At 46.3% G+C, this 20,136-nt stretch overlaps 4 non-coding genes across 4 annotated transcripts; 2 read left to right on the top strand and 2 right to left on the bottom strand.

Moving 5' to 3' along the window:
- Positions 1–2,337: 2,337 nt before the first annotated feature.
- trnas-cga (transfer RNA serine (anticodon CGA)) lies at positions 2,338–2,419 on the top strand. Its single transcript has one exon. It is a non-coding gene; the product is annotated as a tRNA-Ser (tRNA).
- Positions 2,420–2,970: 551 nt separating this feature from the next.
- On the bottom strand, positions 2,971–3,044 carry trnai-aau (transfer RNA isoleucine (anticodon AAU)). The gene has a single exon. It is a non-coding gene; the product is annotated as a tRNA-Ile (tRNA).
- A 2,507-nt stretch (positions 3,045–5,551) lies between these two features.
- Positions 5,552–5,625, top strand: trnai-aau (transfer RNA isoleucine (anticodon AAU)). The gene has a single exon. It is a non-coding gene; the product is annotated as a tRNA-Ile (tRNA).
- Positions 5,626–10,935: 5,310 nt separating this feature from the next.
- trnas-uga (transfer RNA serine (anticodon UGA)) lies at positions 10,936–11,017 on the bottom strand. Its single transcript has one exon. It is a non-coding gene; the product is annotated as a tRNA-Ser (tRNA).
- Between the last annotated feature and the right edge of the window lie 9,119 nt (positions 11,018–20,136).

Genomic DNA, 20,136 nt, shown 5'->3' on the forward strand with positions numbered 1-20,136 from the left:
TTTAAAAGGGATGTACTGTCAGTCCAGGATCACTCTGTGTCTGTTTAAAAGGGATGTGCTGTCAGTCCCGGGTCATTCTGAGTCTGTTTAAAAGGGATGTGCTGTCAGTCCCGGATCATTCTGTGTCTGTTTAAAAGGGATGTGCTGTCAGTCCCTGGTCATTCTGTATCTGTTTAAAAGGGATGTGCTGTCAGTCCCTGGTCATTCTGGGTCTGTTTAAAAGGGATGTGCTGTCAGTCCCGGATCATTCTGTGTCTGTTTAAAAGGGATGTGCTGTCAGTCCCGGATCATTCTGTGTCTGTTTAAAAGGGATGTGCTGTAAGTCCCTGGTCATTCTGTATCTGTTTAAAAGGGATGTGCTGTCAGTCCCTGGTCATTCTGGGTCTGTTTAAAAGGGATGTGCTGTCAGTCCCGGATCATTCTGTGTCTGTTTAAAAGGGATGTGCTGTAAGTCCCTGGTCATTCTGTGTCTGTTTAAAAGGGATGTGCTGTCAGTCCCGGATCATTCTGTGTCTGTTTAAAAGGGATGTGCTGTCAGTCCCGGATCATTCTGTGTCTGTTTAAAAGGGATGTGCTGTAGGTCCCTGGTCATTCTGTGTCTGTTTAAAAGGGATGTGCTGTCAGTCCCGGATCATTCTGTGTCTGATTAAAACGGGTGTTACATAATATTATAGAGTCTGCCCCACAGAAACAGTCCATTTGCACGAACTGGTCTCCACACGAGGCTCCTCCTTCTCTATTTCTCCTCACCCCCCAAATAAAACTAGAATCAGTAATGGTAACCATGAAACTATCGGATTGTCGTAAAAACCCATCTGGTTCACTAATGTCTTTCAGGGAAAGAAATCTGCCGTCCTTACCTGGTCTGGCCTTTGTGTGACTCCAGTCCCATAGCAATGTGGTTGATTCTTAACTGCCCTCTGAAATGGCCTAGCAAGCCACTCAGTTGTAACAAACCGCTATGAAACAAAATAATAAAAATGAAGCTGGACGGACCACCTGGCCTGATCCATATCAGCCTCCTCCTGAGGTCCCCACCATCACAGAAGCCAGTCTTCAGCCAATTCGATTCACTCCACGTGATATCAAGAAAAGGCTGAGCACACTGGATACAGCAATGGCTCTGGGCCCTGACAACACCCCGGCTATCATTCTGAAGACTTGTGCTCCAGCCAAGCTGTTCTAGTACAGCTACAACACTGGCATCTATCCAACAATGTGGAAGACTGCCCAGGTATGTCCTGTCCACAAAAAGCAGGACAAATCCAATCCAGCCAATTACCACCCCATCAGTCTACTCTCTACTCTCAATCATCAGCAAAGTGATGGAAGGTTTCATCCACAGTGCTGTAAAGTGGCACTTACTGACCAATAACCTGCTCATTGATGCCCGGCTTGGGTTCTGCCAAGAGCACTCGGCTCCCGACTTCATTAAAACCTTGGTCCAACATGAACAAATGAGCTGACCACTAACATCCTGGGGGTTACCATTGAACATAAATACTGTGACAACAAGAGAAGGTCAGAGGCTAGGCATTCTGCGTCGGGTGTCTCACCTCCTGACTCCCCAAAGCCTTTCTACCATCTACAAGGCACAAGTAAGGAGTGTGATGGAATACTCTCCACTTGCCTGGATGAGTGCAGCTCCAACAACACTCAAGAAGTTCGACACCATCTAGGACAATGCAGCCTGCTTGATTGGCACCCCATCCACCACCTTAACCATTCACTCCCTCCACCACCGGCGCACCGTGGCTGCAGTGCGTACCATCTACAAGATGCACTGCAGCAACTCACCAAGGCTTCTTCAGCAGCACCTGCCAAACACGCAACCTCTTCCACCGAGAAGGACAAGCGCAGCAGGCGCATGGGAACACCCCCACCTCCAAGTTCCCCTCCAAGTCACACACCATTCTGACTTAGAAGTATATTGCCGATCCTTCATCGTCGCTGGGTCAAAATCCTGGAACTCCCTCCCTAACAGCACTGTGGGAGCACCTTCACCACACGGACTGCAGCGGTTCAAGAAGGCGGCTCACCACCACCTTCTCAAGGGGCAATTAGGGATGGGCATTTAATGCTGGCCTTGCCAGAGCACCCACATCCCATAAACGAATTTAAAAAACCCTATCAGCATATCCTTCTATTCCTTTCTCCCTTCCTCTCAAATGCATCTGTAATATTCGCCTGAACTACTGCATTCTCAGCGCTCTTTGGCCAAAGAAGTTAATCCTGAATTCCCTGCTGGATTTATCGGTGAGTATTTATGACCTGTCTTCTCTGAGCTAGTTCCTGACTCACTCACAGTAGGAAGCATTTTCTCACTGTTAACGTGCAGCTGCGATGGCCGAGTGGTTAAGGCGTTGGACTCGAAATCCAATGGGGTTTCCCCGCGCAGGTTCGAACCCTGCTCGCAGCGACTTTGATGCAATTTCTTTATTTTATTTCATCGGCTCCCTGTGGCGATCACTGGCCCCGAAATTGATCAGAATTCCCTCCACTGCACTTTATTACACTGATTAACCCAAAGTTCCAATTGAAACACTAATAATTTATCGGCATCAATTAGATATTGTGGATTTGTTGGGAACTAGTGAGCAATACACAGACAAAGCAGCATCAAAAATACTAATTAATAAAGAGCCCTGCAGTGTTTGGTAGGGAATCACCTTCAGCTACTAAGTGGGAACACGGTTTGGTTTTATAAAACTGAACACGAATTAAAAAGTGTGTAAAAAGACCGTGGCAGGACTCGAACCTGCAATATTCTGATAACCTCAAAATTAATACCGAGGTCTGACGCCTTATCCATCAGCGCCATCTGTGGACAGATAGACACAAGGTCAACCTTCCAGTTCCTTGAGTTCTCGGCAGAACTAAGGTTTTGTAGCTTTGCTTCAATGTATGACAGCTCCAATCTTTTCAGCAAATAGCAAAATTAAGAAACTACCCACAGCATCAAAAAGTAAATGGCCCGTACGGGGATCGAACCCGCGACCTTGGCGTTATTAGCACCACGCTCTAACCTACTGAGCTAACCGGCCTGCTTTAACTCCTTTTGCTGTTAAATTCAATTTATGTTGATTTTTGGTTTTTGTCAGTTGTCAGTGCTCCGGTTTCCTCCCACAGTCCAAAGATGTGCGGGTTAGGTTGATTGGCTATGATAAATTAACCCTTCGTGTTAGGTGGATTAAATACGTGGGGTTACGGGGATAGGGTGGGATATGTGTTGGTGCAGGGGTTACGGGGATCGGGTGGGATATGTGTCGGTGCAGGCTCGATGGGCCGAAATGGCCTCTATCTGCACTGTGGGGTTTCTGTGATTCTGTGACTTCGAAGGCTGTAAAAGAAAGACTCTGATTTCTACAGCGTCTTTCACCTGAGGACGTCTCAAAGCGCTTTACAGGCAATGTAGTTGTAGTTGTAGTTGTAGTCACTGTTGTAATGTAGGAAAAACAGCAGCAGCCAATTTGTGCACAGCAAGCTCCCACAATGTGATAATCGAGGATCACCTGTTTTAGTGATGTTGATTTGAGGATAAATATTGGCTACAGGACACCGGGGTAAACCTCACCACCCCCTGCTCTTCTTCCAATAGTGCCATGGGATCGTTTATGTCCACCCGAGAGGGCAGAGGGGGCCTCAGTTTTGGAATTGTATTCCACCACAATCTGTAACCTTATGGACCGGCATATCCCTCACCCTACCATTAGCATCAAGACAGGGGACCAACCCTAGTTCAATGAGGAGTGTAGGAGAGCATTTCAGGAGCAGCACCAGGCGTACTGAAAATGAGCTGCCAACCTCATGAAGCTACAACTCAGGACTACACACATGCTAAGCTATGGAAACAGCATGTGTAGACAGAGCGAAGCGATCCAACAACCAACGGATCAGATCAAAGCTCTGCAATCCTGCCACATCCAGCCGTGACGATTTTAATTTAATTTAATTTGTTCCTAGGACTTGTGCATCGCTGGCAAGGCCAGCATTAATTGCCCATCCCTAATTGCCCTTGAGAAGGTGGTAGTGAGAAGCCCTCTTGACCCGCTGCAGTCAATGAGGTGAAGGTGCTCCTATAGTACTGTTAGGGAGGGATTTCCAGGATTTCGACCGAGCGACGATGAAGTTATGGTGATATATTTTCACGTCGGGATGTTGTGTAACTTGGAGGGGAACTTGGAGGTGATGGGGTTCCCATGCACCTGCTGCCCTTATAAGAACATAAGAAATAGGAGCAGGAGTAGGCCATTCGGCCCCTCGAGCCTGCTCCACCATTCAATAAGGTCATGGCTGATCTGATCTTGGCCTCAACTCCACTTTTCTGCCTGTTCCCCCTTAACCCTTGACTCTCCGATAGTTCAACAATCTGTCTATCTCAGCCTTGAATATAATCAATGATTCAGGCTCCACAGCTCTCTGGGGTAGATAATTCCAAAGATTCACAACCCTCTGAGAGAAGAAATTCCTCCTCATCTGCGTCTTAAATGGACAAATCCTTATTCTGAAACTATGCCACCTGATTCTAGATTCCCCCATGAGGGAAAACAGCCTCTCAGCATCTACCCTGTCAATCCCCCCTCAGAATCTGATATGTTCCAATAAGATCACCTCTCATTCTTCTAACCCCCAATGAGTATAGGCCCAACCTGCTCAACCTTTCCTCATAAGACAATCCCTTCATCCCAGGAATCAACCTAGAGAACCTTCTCTGAACTGTCTCCAATGCAAGTATATCCCTCCTTAAATAAGGAGAACAAAAATGTATGCAGTACTCTAGGCGTGGCCTCACCTGTACAGTTGTAGCAAGACTTCCCTACTTTTATACTCCATGCCCCTTGCAATAAAGGCCAACCTTCCATTTGCCTACTTAATTACTGCATGCTAACTTTTTGTGTTTCATGTACGAGGACACCCAGATCCCTCTTAACCGCAGCATTCTGTAGTCTCTCTCCATTTTAATCATATTTTGCTTTTCTATTCCCTCCATGGCCTCGCCCCTCCCTAGCTCTGTAATCTCCTTCAACCCCACAACCCCCTGAGATATCTGCGCTCCTCTGATTCTGCCCTCTGTTGCCCTAAGCTTTGGAATTCCCTGCCTAAACCTGTCCACCTCTCTTTCCTCCTTTAAGATGCTCCTTATAACCTATCTCTTTGACCAAGCTTTTGGTCACCTGCCTGAATTTCTCCTTATGTGGATTGGTGTCAAATGTTTTGTCTGAAAATACTCCTGTGCAGCGCCTTGGGACGTTTTACTACGTTAATGGTGCTATATAAATGAAAGTTGTTGTTGGTAATGGTGGCGGATTCGGTGATGGTCATGCTGTTGAATGTGAAGGGGCGGTGATTAGACTTTCACTTGTTGGAGCTGGCCATTGCCTGGCACTTGTGTAGGCTGTTGTCATGTGTGGCACACAGTGCCATATGTACAGTATTTGCCGATAGGATAGTGTATGATTGACAACTGCAGGTGTGTGCTGAAAGATTAATGCAGGAAATCGTCAGCTAGAGTCTCGAAAATATAAGCTTATACACATGAACAAAACCCGATGGCCGGTTAGCTCAGTTGGTTAGAGCGTGGTGCTAATAACGCCAAGGTCACGGGTTCGATCCCCGTACGGGTCATTTGATTTTTGGTAGAGAGGGTAGTTTCTTGATTTTGTTATTTGTTGAAAAGTTTGGATGGAAACTCACACGGGACCTGCAATACTTTGAAGCAAAGCTGGAAATCCTGAGTTATGACCTGCGGAGCGTTTCCAACATTAAATGAACAATTCCAGATCCATCGGGACTTCTCGTATTTCAATCAGTGAACGGTTCACAGCTGCTGATTGGTTTGGAGTGCAAAGAATAGAACTGAAATAAATACAATCCCGGGGTTTAATCACTCATTATTAACATACCGCCAGAAACAGACCGTTCGGTCCAACCAGTCCATGCCGCCGTTTATGCTTCACTCGAGCCTCCTCCAGTCTTTCCTCATCTAAATCTATCAGCATAACCCTCTATTCACTTCTCCCACATTTGCTTACCTAGCCTCCTCTAAAATGCATCTAAACTATTCGCTTCAACCACTCCCTGTGGTAGCGAGTTCCACATTCTCACCACTCTCTGGGTAAAGATGTTTCTGCTGAATTCCCGATTGGATTTCTTGCTGACTATCTTATATTGATGGCCTCTAGTTATGCTCTTCCCCACAAGTGGAATCATTCTCTCTGTATCCACTCTATCAAAACCTTTCATAATTTTAAAGATCTTTTAAAGTAACCTCCCTATTCTTCCTAGCATAATTAAATATGTCACACTTATTTGTGTTCAAATTCATTTGCCAATGCTATGCCCATTCTGCAAGTTTATTAATGTCCTCCTGTAACTTGTTGCAGTCCTCCCCAGTATTGACTATCCCCCCCAATTTGGTGTCATCTGCAAATTTATAAATCGTGTTTCTGATTACTAAGTCTAAATCGTTAATATAAATTGCGAACAGCAGTGGCTCCAGCTCTGATACTTGTGGAACACCACTACCCACCTTCTGCCACTAGTGAATAAGCTACCCGGTAGTCGGACTATCTGCCTTCTCTCCTTAAGCCAGCCAGCAATCCAGTCTGCTACTTCTCGCCTGACTCCGGATTCTATGACCTTGTTCATCAGTCTATTATGAGGTACATTATCGAAGGCCTTCTGAAAATCCAGATAAATTACATCTACTGCATTACCATTGTCTACTCTCTCTGTTGGTTTGGAGTGCATAGAATGAGACTGAAATGACATCGGCGATCTCCAGTTCCCTGCTCCCCTCACCCACTCCAACCTAACTCCCTCTGAACTTGCAGCACTCCGTTCTCTCCGATACAACCCTAACATTGTCATTAAACCTGCTGACAAAGGTGGTGCTGTTGTTGTTTGGAGAACCGTCCTCTACCATCCAGAGGCTGAACGGCAACTCACTGACAGCTCCTCCTACCTCCCCCTGGACCATGACCCCACTACTGAACATCAAGCAGTTGTTTCCAAGACTGTCACTGACCTCATCTCCTCTGGAGATCTACCCCCCAAGGCCGCCAATCTCTCAGTTCCTCAACACTGCACTGCCCTCTTCTACATCCTTCCCAAGATCCACAAACAGGACTGCCCTGGTTGACCAATTGTTGCAGCCTGTTCTTGCTCCACAGAACTGATTTCTTCCTATCTTCACTCTATTTTTTCTCGACTTGTCCAGTCCCTGACCACCTACATGCGCGACTCTTCCAACACCCTCCGTACTTTAACAGTTTACTGTTTCCTGGCCCCAAACGTCTCCTTCCCACTCTGGATGTCCATTCCCTCTACACCTCCATCCACCACCAGAACAGCCTTAAGCGGCTCCACTTCTTCCTTGAACAGAGGCCTCACCAGTCCCCATCCACCACCGCCTTCGTCCGCCTGGCTGCACTTGTTCTCACATTGTACAACTTCTCCTTTGATTCCACTCACTTCCTCCAAATTAAAGGTGTTGCTATAGGTACCTGCATGGGCCCTAGCTATGCCTGCCTTTTTGTGGGATATGTGGAACATTCTTTGTTCAAGTCCTACTCAGGTCCCCTTCCTCACCTCTTTTTCCGGTACATCGATGATTGTATTGGTGCTGTTTCCTGCTCTCGCCCTGAACTAGATAATTTCTTTCACTTTGCCTCCAATTTCCACCCTTCCCTCACCTTCACATGGTCCATCTCCGAATCTTCCCTTCCCTTCCTCGACTTCTCTGTCTCCATTTCTGGGGATAGGCTATCGACCAACATCCACTATAAGCCCACTGACTCCCACAGCTACCTGGAACACACTTCCTCCCACCACACTTGCTGTAAGGGCTCATAGAAACATAGAGACATAGAGACATAGAAGGTAGGAGCAGGAGTAGGCCATTCAGCCCCTCGAGCCTGCTCCACCATTCAATGAGATCATGGCTGATCATCCAAATTCAGTACCCTGTCCCTGCCTTCTCCCCATATCCCTTGATCCCTTTAGCCTTAAGAAATATATCTAACTCCTTCTTGAATATATTTAATGAATTTGCCTCCACTGACTTCTGTGGTAGAGAATTCCACAGGTTCACCACTCTCTGGATGAAGTAATTCCTCCTCATCTCTGTCCTAAATGGCTTACCCCTTATCCTTAGGCTGTGACCCCTGGTTCTGGAATCCCCGGCCATCGGGAACATCCTTACTGCATCTAGTCTGTCTAGTCCTGTTAGTATTTTATAAGTATCAATGAGATCACCTCTCATTCTTCTAAACTCCAGCGAGTATAAGACCCAATCTCTCCTCATATGTCATTCCTGCCATCTCAGGTATCAGTCTGGTGAATCTTCGCTGCTCTCACTCCATGGCAAGAACATCCTTCCTCAGATAAGGTGAACAAAACTGCACACAATGCTCAAGATGTGGTCTCACCAAGGCCCTGTACAACTGCAGCAAGACATCCTTGCTCCTGTACTCGAACCCTCTCGCTACAAAGGCCAACATACCATTTGCCTTCTTAACCGCCTGCTGCACCTGCATGCTTACCTTCAGCGACTAGTGCACAAGGACACCCAGGTCTAGTTGCACTTCCCCTTCTCCCAATCTATTGACGTTCAGATAATAATCTGCCTTCCTGTTTTTGCCACCAAAGTGGACAACCTCGCATTTATCCACATTATACTGCATCGGACATGCTTCTTCCCAATCACCCAACCTGTCCAAATCATACTGGAGTTTCTCGGCATCCTCCTCACAGCACACATGCCCACCCAACTTTGTGTCATCTGTAAACTTGGAGATATTACATCTAGTTCCCTCATCTAGATCATTATTATATATTGTGAATAACTGGGGTCCTAGAACCAATCCCTGCGATACCCCACTAGTCACTGCCTGCCACTCGGAAAAAGACACGTTTATTCCAACTCTTTGCTTCCTGTCTGCCAACCAGTTATCTATCCAAGTCAGTACCTTGCCCCCAATCCCATGTGCCTTAACTTTACACGCTAATCTCTTGTGCGGGACCTTCTCAAAAGCATTCTGAATGTCCAAATACACCACATCCACATAGCATTTCCCCCACTACCGATGTCAGGCTTACCGGTCTATAATTCCCCGTTTTCTCTCTGCCACCTTTTTTGAATAGTGGGGTAACATTAGCTACCCTCCAATCCATGGGAACTGTTCCAGAGTCTATCGAATTTTGGAAGATGACCAGCAATGCATCTACTATTTCTAGGGCCACTTCCTTAAGTACACTAGGATGTAGATTATCAGTCCCTGTGGATTTATCCATTCCATTCTATTCCATTCTCCCAGTTTCTCTGTCTCTGTTGCATCTGTTCTGATGAGGCCACCTTCCATACCAGTGCTTCCGGTATGTCTTCCATTTTCCTCAACTGAGGATCCCCCTCTACCATGGTTGACATGACACTCGACCGAGTCTGTTCCATTTCCCGCACGACTGCTCTCACCCCTTCCGCTCACTCCCAGAAACATAATAGGGTTCCCCCCTTGTCCTCACCTTTCACCCCACCCGCCTCCACATTCAACGGATCATCCTGCGCCTTTTCCACCACCACCAGCATGATCCCACCACCAAACACATCTTCCCCTCCTCCCTTTCAGCATTTCGAAGGGACCGCTCTCTCCATGACAGCCTGGTCCACTCCTCTATCACCCCAACACCACTTCTCCTTCGCCCGGCACCATCCCATGCAAGTGCAGGAGATGCAACACCTGCCCTTTTAACTCCTTCCTTCCCATCGCCCAGGACACCAAACACTCCTTCCAGGTGAATCAGCGATTACCTGTACTTCTTACAATTTAGTTACTGTATTCGCTGAATCTACATTGTGACACCAAATGCAGATTGGGTGACCGCCTTGCAGAACAGTCGGCAAGTGTGACCCAGAGCTTCCGGTCACCTGTCACTATAATTATCTGCTCCACTCCCTCTCTGATCTCTCCTTCCTTGGCCTGTTGCACTGTTCCAATGAAGCTCTACGTAAGCTCGAGGAACAGCACCTCATCTTTCTATTAGGCACTTTACAGCCTTCTGGACATAAACACCGAGTTCAACAATTTCAGGCTATAAATTGGCCCCTGTATTTCTTTAATTTTTTTAATTTTTTCTCCTTTTTCCTCACATGACAGTTGTTAATGTTTCTGCCATAATCATTCACACCTCATCTTGAGCCATCTTTTGTTCGTTAACTTGTCCTATTACCTCTCCTTTTGCCTTGCACCATCATCCCTTTTGTAAGTCAATCTCTCCTGCCGTCCATTCTATCACAGACATTTCCTTTGTTCTTACCTCGCCTCCACCCACCCCTGCTTAAAAATCCCTCTTCCCTAACTTTTTCCAGTTCTGACGAAGGGTTCGACCTGAAAGGTTAACTCTGTTTCTCCCTCCCTCGATGCTGCCTGACCTGTTGAGTGTTTCCGGTATTCTCTTTTGTTAATGAAATGAACACAGTAACGGCGTTTAATCACTCATTATTAGGATTTGTTGAGTCTACTTTTGTGTGGCCGCGTGGCTTAATGGATAAGGCGTCTGACTTCGGTGTAAATTCTGATGCTATCAGAAGATTGCAGGTTCGAGTCCTGCCGCGGTCGTTTTACACACTTTTTAATTCGTGTTCAACTTTAGAAAACCAAACCGCGTTTCCACTCTTTTCCTTCCAAACATTGCAGGGTTCTTTATTAAATGGAATTTTTACGTGCTGTCTTATGTGTAAATTTCTCACTGTTCTTTGCAAATAGTTTCAAACAAATCCACAATTTCTAATTGATGACAAATTAGTGTTTCCAATTGGAACAACAGCTTTGGGTTAATCAGTGTCATAACGTGCAGTGGAGGGAATTCTAATCAGTTTCGGGGCCAGTGATCTCCACAGGGAACCGATGAAATAAAATAAAGAATTTGCAGTAGAATCGCTGCAAGCAGGGTTCGAACCTGCGCGGGGAAACCCCATTGAATTTCAAGTCCAACGCCTTAACCACTCGGCCATCGCAGCTGTGCAAATGTAACTTTTCAACAGTGAAATGACCTATGCAAACTATTAGACAACTTCCCTTCACAATATAAATGGAAGCAAGTTGTGTGACAGCTGCACAGAGGCCTGGTTAAGTCACTGTGTACAGTTCTGCGCACTGCACCTTAGAAAGGATATATTGACCTTGGAGGATGTGCGGTGCAGATTCACGAGTGTGTTACCAGGGCTCCAAGGGTTAGGCTATGAGCAGAGATCACATAATCTAGGCTTGTATTCCCTGGAATATTGAAGATTAAGGGCAGTGATCATAGAAATACAGAAATTTACGCCAGAGAAGGAGGACATTCGGCCCATCGTGTCTTTGCCGGACGAAAAAGAGATATTTTGCCTAATCCCACTTTCCAGCTCTGGGTCCGTAGCCCTGTAGGTTGCAGCACTTCAAGTACATGTCCATAGTGCTTTCTATTAATGTGATCGGTAGTGACTTCCAGATCCGCTCCACTCTCTGTGTGAAAATGGTTCTTGTCAACTCCTCTTTAATCATTTTACCAGTTACTTTAAATCTACGCCCCTGATCATTGACATTTCTGCTAAGGGAAATAGGTCCTTCCTATCCACTATATCTTGGCCCCTCAGAATTTTATGCACCTCAATTATGTCTCCACTCCACCTCCTCTGCTCCAAAGATAACAACCCAACCCTATCCAATCTTTACTTACAGCTAAAATTTTCCAGTCCTGGCAACATCCTAGTAAATCTCCTCGGTACCCTCTCTAGTGCAATAACATCTTTCCTGTACTGTGGTGACCAAAGCTGTCTGCAGTACTCTAGCTGTGGCCTAACAAGTGTTTTATACTGTTCAAACATAACCAGACTGTTCTTGAATTCTATGCCTTGGCTAATACAAACATAGAAACATAGAAGATAGGAGCAGGAGTAGGCCGTTCGGCCCCTCGAGACTGCTCCACCATTCAGTGAGATCATGGCTGATCATCCAAATACAGTACCCGGTCCCTGATTTCTCCCCATAACCGTTGATCCCTTTAGCCTTAAGAAATATATCCAACTCCTTCTTGAATATATTTAATGTATTGGCCTCTGCTGCCTTCTGTGGTAGAGAATTCCACAGGTTCAGCACTCGCTGGATGAAGAAATTCCTCCTCATCTCTGTCCTAAATGGCTTATCCCTTATCCTTAGTCTCTGACACCTGGTTCTGGATTCACCGACCATCGGGAACATCGTTCCTGCATCTAGTCAGTCCAGTCCTGTCAGAATTTTATACGTTTCAATTAGATCCCCTCTCATTCTTCTAAACCCCAGTGAGTATAAGCCCGATCGACACAATCTCCCCTCATACATCATTCCTGCCATCCCAGCTATCTGCCTGGTGAATCTTTGCAGAACTCCTTCCATGGCAAGAATGTCCTTCCTCAGATAAGGCGACCAAAACTGCACACAATACTCAAGATGTGGTCTCACCAAGGCCCTGTACAACTGCAGCAAGACATCCCTGTTCCTGTGCTCAAACCCTCTCGCTATGAAGGCCAAGATACCATTTGCCTTAACCACCTGCCGCCTAATAAAGGAAAATATTCCCTAGGACTTTTTAACCAATAATAAAAACAGAAACTGCTGGAAATATTTGTTAGAACGGATTCTTTTACCCTCAGTCTGGTTCAGTAAACACTGAGTCGAACAACTGGAGAATTCAAACGATTTATTATCCGCGGAGTCTTACTCTGATATATCGACACCGACTCCTGCAAGAGTCTGCGAATCCAACAGAGCAAGCAGTTTGTCCTAAAGTGTGTTACATTATTATACTTGCATTTGAGAAGACATTAACACATCGTACAGTCTGCACCAATCCCGAGCTGTGCACGTATACAGTTAATTTGATTTCCTGGCCTGGCAGTTTGAAATAAAGAAGTCACATTTTACTGAATGGATTACAGTTAAGTAAATATCCTGGTAATGGGTTCCCGATCACCTAAACATTATGGTAATGCGTTTGCAATCACGGTAATGTGTTTTCTGATCGCCTATTGTCTGTATAACTTCTGCACTCTGCCTTACAGTGTTTCTAACAGCAAGGTGTAACATTGTGGGCGCCAGCCATATTAGCAGCCAAAGATCAGTTTAGCCTTTTTATTTTACTTCTTGCTGCCTTCACAGTTTCTTGTTTCTATTTCTTTGACCTTGGTATTCTCAATCCCTCCTTTTATCATTCTATGATAACCAACCGTTATTCGGTTACGTCTATCTTATTTAGTCGATCAAATTCTTCATTGTCATCGTACTTTACTTCCTTCATTTCACATTCATTGGTCAGTCTTACCATTAACATCTTCGGGCTACCTATTTTTTCCAAAACTAGCTGCATTCTTCCTAGCACACATTTCATGGTTGCTAGTCCAATAAAAATACAGGCGATTGCAACTACTAGGTACATAGCCATATTTATCAACCAGTCATACCATCCTCCAAATCCCCAATCTCCCCAGTTACTTGCTTCCTTCATATTATCCATTTGTTCCCTTATCTTAGTGATAAAGCGGGTGATGTTCTTTGTCTGGTCTCGGACTCCCATAAGGCATTTACCTTTTACTATTGCACAGACACCAACTTCTCGGGCCAGCAGGTAGTCTAGGGCATATCTGTTTTGCATAGTGAATAACCTGAGTTCCGACAATTCTTTAGTGACTGCGTCGTGGGCCCCCATGGTAGCATACCCAGGATGGTGAGGCCACAGATAAGGTAGTTCCGGTTATTGGCGGCCAGATAGGCTCCAATATAGCCTATAGAGAACAGGCCAGCAAATCCATATCCTATAGAGGTTCTGTGTCCTCCTGGGGATTCAGGATTTTTCCACTTGGAGCAAAACTCTTTCGAGGCTGCCCTGACTACTATTTTTCGGTGGGATGTCCATTGGGAGGGGCAGGGTACTGTGGTAGGGGTTAAGGTAGCGATGGCTACCGTCTGGGGCGGTATCTACTACCATGAAATTAGTGGCTTTTCCTTGGCTCAAGAAAAAGTAACCTGGTTTGGTATATATCACGGATACGTGTTTCTGCCTTTTGCTTAAATGGCTCGGGGGAAGGAAATAGTCAAAACCTTGGATCTCACGAGTATCAGTAGGCTGGGTATTAGCTATTTTTACTAGCATAAAGGTTTCCCCCCCTACCTTCAGAGTTGTCCCATCCCCTTCTCCACATAAAACTTGTGCTCCTTCGGTTATTGACACACATACGGATTGCTCACATGTGCAGCTACCGGTGTCTGGTCCTATCGTACACTGATGGTGGAGGCAGCGTGTCATCAAGCAGGTGTAGTTCTGCTTAACCCATACTGACCTACAGCCATAGCCCGTCCCATTCCAACAATTCTCATAGCCACCAGGGTTCCTGCTTGGTTTCAGGCAATTGGCAGGCGGGGTTAAGGTATAGGGTATTGTTATATTGTTTGTGGGAGGGAGAAGGTGAGCATCTAAAAGAAAGTCCGGGGGAACAATAACCGGGGTTTGGGTAAACACCCCCTCAACAGATATCAGGGGCGGATAACAAACAATTGACTCTGGTGAGTATAGGGCTGCGTGAGTCTGGAGGAATAGGTTGCCCGTCGGGGTTTCTTCAGGGAAAGTGTGTTGGAGATCTCGTTTACGTCTCTTTGTGAGGGTACCTTCTACCCTCGAATAGTCGAAGCTGCTCATAGGGGGCAGTCCATTTCTTTTCTTTTCCTGGTTGGACTTTGGATAACAGCTTTGTCCTTTGGTATCGTTAGTTCTGTTGCATGGTCCTGCAGTAACAGACTTGGTCACCTGGCGTCAACAGACGTAATCAAATTTACACTTGGTCCAATGGCATGGCAATGTTCCTCTGTGTATGTATCTCAGCATTAGCGAGCGGTGGGGCTGTCTAATAAGCCCAATGTAGGTGTCCCAGTTGATCATGTTCCATTTCCTGAACCCGCCTGGGTTATCATCATTGCACCGAAGCACGTCTCCGTGGCATAGGTGGTGTACCCGCTTGAGTTGGTTCCACCGGCATGTCCACCTTCTGGGCCGTTGAGTTATTCCAAGGGTGATCAGGGCACTGATAGAGAGGACCCACAGCGACGTCTGCATGGCTGGTCGGCGCGGCACGTCTGTTTAGGGAGAGATTTCTTGGAAGCAAGAGAGGTTAGCATTCTTTAAGTTTTAGGCATAGCATTACTGACAATTTTACAGTGGTGGAGGCGGACCCAAGCACTCTTACCCTCTACTTTGGCAGCAGTTGGGGTGGCACCAGCCGGGATAGTACGTATTTGGAACAAGGCCACGGGGAGTAATTTGAGCCATGTAGTTCCCGTCTCGGCCTGTAATTTGGCAAGTTTATTTTTCAAGGTCTGATTAGCCCGCTCGACCAGTCCAGCGGCCTGTGGCCTGTAGGCACAATGTAGCTGCTGTTGGATGCCCATTTGAGTGCAGAACTCCTTGTATACCAGACCCACAAAGTGAGGGCCGTTGTCTGAACTTAATCGGTTTGGAATTCTGTACCTTGGAATAATTTCTCTCATTAAAACTTTTACAACAGTGGAAGCTTTGTTATCCGTAGTCGGGTAGGCCTCAATCCACTTACTAAATACATCAACAATAACCAGTACATATTTATAACACTGACACCTTTCTAACTCAATATAGTCCATCTGGAGGGTCTCAATGGGACCCGTGGGTAACGGCGTCTTACCCATTTCACAAGGTACTGGCACACTTGTCCTTGGAATCCGGACAGGCTTTGTGTCTCCCCGGATTTAGGGAGATTGAGCTCTGATCGGACAGATGACATAGCAGCTCCGGTGTCTACCAGAAACGTATGTCGGCTCCCTTCAATCAGCAGGGATAGAAAGGGGCTCCTTGTCTGACTGGAACCCGTTCGCCACGAGGTTGGCTAGTCAGTACTGGGGAAACGGATTATTCTGGGAGAAGTCTGTATATCTTCCTCGTCCCCGATTTCCCTGTCAACCTCCCCGTTGTCCTTGCATGTGGCCCCCTCTTCCTTGTCTTCGGGAGGGACATTCCCTGCTCCAATGGCCTTGCTGGCCGCAATTAAAACAGGTACCTGACCCTGCTTGCCTCCCTCCTCTTCCTCTATTGCCGAAATTTTGTCTTGGGGGAGCGTAGGGTGGGCCATAATTAGGGACGGTTGGTCCGTTGGGATGGCTGGTATCTCTGTACCCTTGTCTATCAACCCACCCTGGGACGCAGTACTGGAGCTCCGTCTGATATCCTATCACATCTTGGGTGGGCTTTGGCTCTTCCTTTTTTATCACGTACTCAGTCTTGACCTTGACAAGGGCTGACTCTCCTGAATCTTACTCTCTTTCCAATAATATTTCACTGCCCTGGCCATCTGGCTGGGACTATTCTCTGACCAGTCCATATTGTTAGTCTTAATTGCTTCAGACACCGAGGTTGGTAGACAATTTATCAGGATAGCACAGTATTGCGGCGAGTTTGCTCCGTTCCGGTAATTAGCCTCTCCTGACTGACTCCGATATACCTCAGAGAATCTCTCTAGGAATTCCTCTGCTCCCTCGCCCTTTCGTGGTTTAGTATCCAATACCTTGGATATATCAATGGTTTTCTGCAGGGTGGTGGTTAAAGCACTGAGTATGGCGCGTTCCCGAGCGGCACTCTGTGCGTTTTGAGCCTCTAATGTGGCATGATCCTCAAAGCCTAGGTTAACCTTGCATGTTCGGCGGGATTCAAGATCTGCTGTACTAACGCCCATAAGTCTCTTGATTCAGCATTATAGACGAGTATAGTAGTCCGGAGGAATTCTACAAACAAGGTGGGGGATTTCTTCCTATCTGGCATCCCGGCGAAGATAGCCATTATCTCGTTAGGTTTCCAGGGGTAGAAGATACCTATGGTCTGGGGGTTATCGGCGGCCACTGGAATATTTGCGTTAAAGGCAGGGTTAGGCATTTGTCTCACCGGCAACTGCCGGGGTGTCGGTTTATGTCTGGCGGGTCTCTCGGTATCGGATCGTGATTCCAGGGATGACAAGTCGTCTCCTGAATCTCCACTGTCAATGTCACTATGGTCCCGGCACTCTAAAAAGGACCTTAAAGCCTTGAGGGTACTCTGGCTCTGACTCTCTAGTCTCTGACTTTGAATCATCTGCCTTTGATTTCTCCGTTTTCGTGACCTTGATGGACTGGGTTGGGGTGGGGTGTCGTCGGGGGCCGATTATTCTTAGTCCTGAGTCGGGTGTAAAAGGCAACAAGGTCGGTATACCGGGGACCCGGTTGTTGGTCTCCCATCTGGACCGGCGGGGGATTATTTACTTGAACTGTGACTGACGGCGGCGGGGGAAATGGCACTGGCAGATACTTGAGGTGTCGGCGCGGTGGTTTGTACAGCTGGTGCGGGTGCCACCGGGGGATAAATGTTAAAGTACGGGGGGGGAGCGTGGGGAACAACCTGAGCCCTGTGATTCCATTCGTCCAAATCATCATCGCCATCTCCCTCTGTCAATGCAAGGCCAACCATTGGATTACGTAATCCACTCTTATCAGCCTTTCCAGGCTCGCTCGTGGTCTTTTCAGACTCCTGTTTTGAGCGTTTCTCATGAGCGCATTCCTTTTTCAATACCTCTACTGATTTGACTACCCCTCCCCCTGTAAGTGCTATTCCTAATTTTAAGGCATTATCCTGCCAGCTTGCTAACAAGGAAGTTTCTTTATGTTCCTGGCAGTACTGTCTCCATAGGGCAATTAGTTCTTTGGCTGTGGTACCCCTGTTACTTTTCCAAATTAGTTCTTGAGCCTTTTTAGCGGCATCTAGATTCTTAGTTCCTCCTAGTGGCCATTGATCACTTCCTAATTTCTTATTCAATCCTCCCGACAACTGTCTGAGTTGCTTCGCTTTGTCAGGATGTTGTTCACAAAGGGTCTGTAAGGCGCTACCCGATTCAGTCGTGGTATCTAAACAGTTGCCCATCTTACTCCCCTTGTGAACTTTACACAGTCGCGTTTTAAACTTGTTCAGAGCCTAGGCGGGCCAAGTGAGATACAAGGTCGACACTCTTTACCTGACACAAGTGTTATTTCTAAGTTTACACAGTTCCTAGTTATTCCCTCAGTACGTATACTGACCCTCAGTGATGTCCGATCACTGACCCTCAGCGATATCCGATCACTGACCCTCAGCGATATCCGATCACTGACCCTCAGCGATACCCGATCACTGACCCTCAGTGATATCCGATCACTGACCCTCAGTGATATCCGATCACTGACCTAATCACCTATCCCTTCCAGTATTCGCCAGACTGACCTGGATCTCGGCGGGACACCACACGGGAGTTAGCGATTGGCCGACTCATCGCCGGACTGGCGGAATCAGAGGAAAACCGAGGCAGTACAAAAGTTACTCACATCGGGGGCCCATTTCCTCCCTCCACGTCTGAGATGATTCAGCTCCTAGTTCGCAAACTCTCAGTGACTGTCCGTTGAGATCCCACTTCTGACACCAAATGTTAGAACGGATTCTTTTACCCTCAGTCTGGTTCAGTAAACACTGTGTCGAACAACTGGAGAATTCAAACTATTTATTATCCGCGGAGTCTTACTCTGATATATCGACACCGACTCCTGCAAGAGTCTGTGAATCCAACAGAGCAAGCAGTTTGTCCTACAGTGTGTTACATTATTATACTTGCATTTGAGAAGACATTAACACATCGTACAGTCTGCACCAATCCCGAGCTGTGCACGTATACAGTTAATTTGATTTCCTGGCCTGGCAGTTTGAAATAAAGAAGTCACATTTTACTGAATGGGTTACAGTTAAGTAAATATCATGGTAATGGGTTCCCGATCACCTAAACATTATGGTAATGCGTTTGCAATCACGGTAATGTGTTTTCTGATCGCCTATTGTCTGTGAAACTTCTGCACTCTGCCTTACATTGTTTCTAACAGCAAGGTGTAACATTGTGGGCGCCAGCCATATTAGCAGCCAAAGATCAGTTTAGCCTTTTTATTTTACTGCTTGCTGCCTTCACAGTTTCTTGTTTCTATTTCCTTGACCTTGGTGTTCTCATATTCAGCAGCTCATCTGAAATAATAACAGAAAATGCTGGAAATATTCAGCAGCTCATCTGAAATAAAAACAGAAAATGCTGGAAATATTCAGCAGGCAATCTGAAATAATGACCTGCTGAATATTGCCAGCTCTTTTTGTTTTTATTTCAGATTCCAGCATCCGCAGTCTTTTGCAATTGCCTTCTTAACCACTTTTTCTACCTGTTCTGCTACTTTCATGGACCTGTGGACATGCTCTCCAATGTTCCTCTGTTCTTTTACGCTTCTCAATATCCTACCATTTATTGTGTATTCCTTTGTCCTGTTAGCCCTCTCCTAATGCATTACCTCTCACTTCCACGAATTGAATTTCATTTGCCACTTTTCTGCCCACCTGACCAAATCATTGATAACGTCCTGCAGTCTGGAGCTTTCTTCCTCACTAACAACAACTTGGACAATGTTTATACAACATCGGCAAACTTCTTAATCCTACATTGAAATCTAAATCAGTGATATATAACACAAAAAGCAAGGGACCTAGTACTGAGCCCTCCTAAACCCCACTGAACACCCTTCCAGTCACAAACTCCCATCGACCACTACCCTTTGCATCCAGCTTGTCACTTTCCTTGGATCCTTTGGGCGTTTACCTTTCTTACCAGTATGCCATGTGGGCAGATTCTGATTTTTAGGATATTGAAGGTAATTGATAGAGTAGACAGAGGGAAACGTTTTCCACTGGGGCGAGGAATGGGGGGTGGGGGGGGAGGTGTCGGGGGCGGGGGGGGGAGGTAGAGTCTAGGTCAAGGGGACCAAACCTTAAAATAGGAACCAGGCCGTTCAAGAGAGAAATTAGGAAACATTTCTTCATACAAAGAAAGGTCGAAGTGTGGAACTCCCTCCCACAAAAGGCAGTTATTGCAAGATCATTTAATGATTGTATATCTGAGATCGATAGACTTTTGCTAGACCAGGGTATTAGGGGAAAATAATAGACTTGTTTAACAAAAATTGCTATTAATATCAGTATACTTTAAAAATGATGGCGAATGTGCCCCACCTGGTGGGT

The sequence above is a fragment of the Somniosus microcephalus genome, unplaced genomic scaffold (assembly GCF_052327205.1).
Source record: "Somniosus microcephalus isolate GS21.2 unplaced genomic scaffold, FLI_Smic_1.0 unresolved_chr8, whole genome shotgun sequence".
Taxonomy (NCBI): Eukaryota; Metazoa; Chordata; class Chondrichthyes; order Squaliformes; family Somniosidae; genus Somniosus; species Somniosus microcephalus.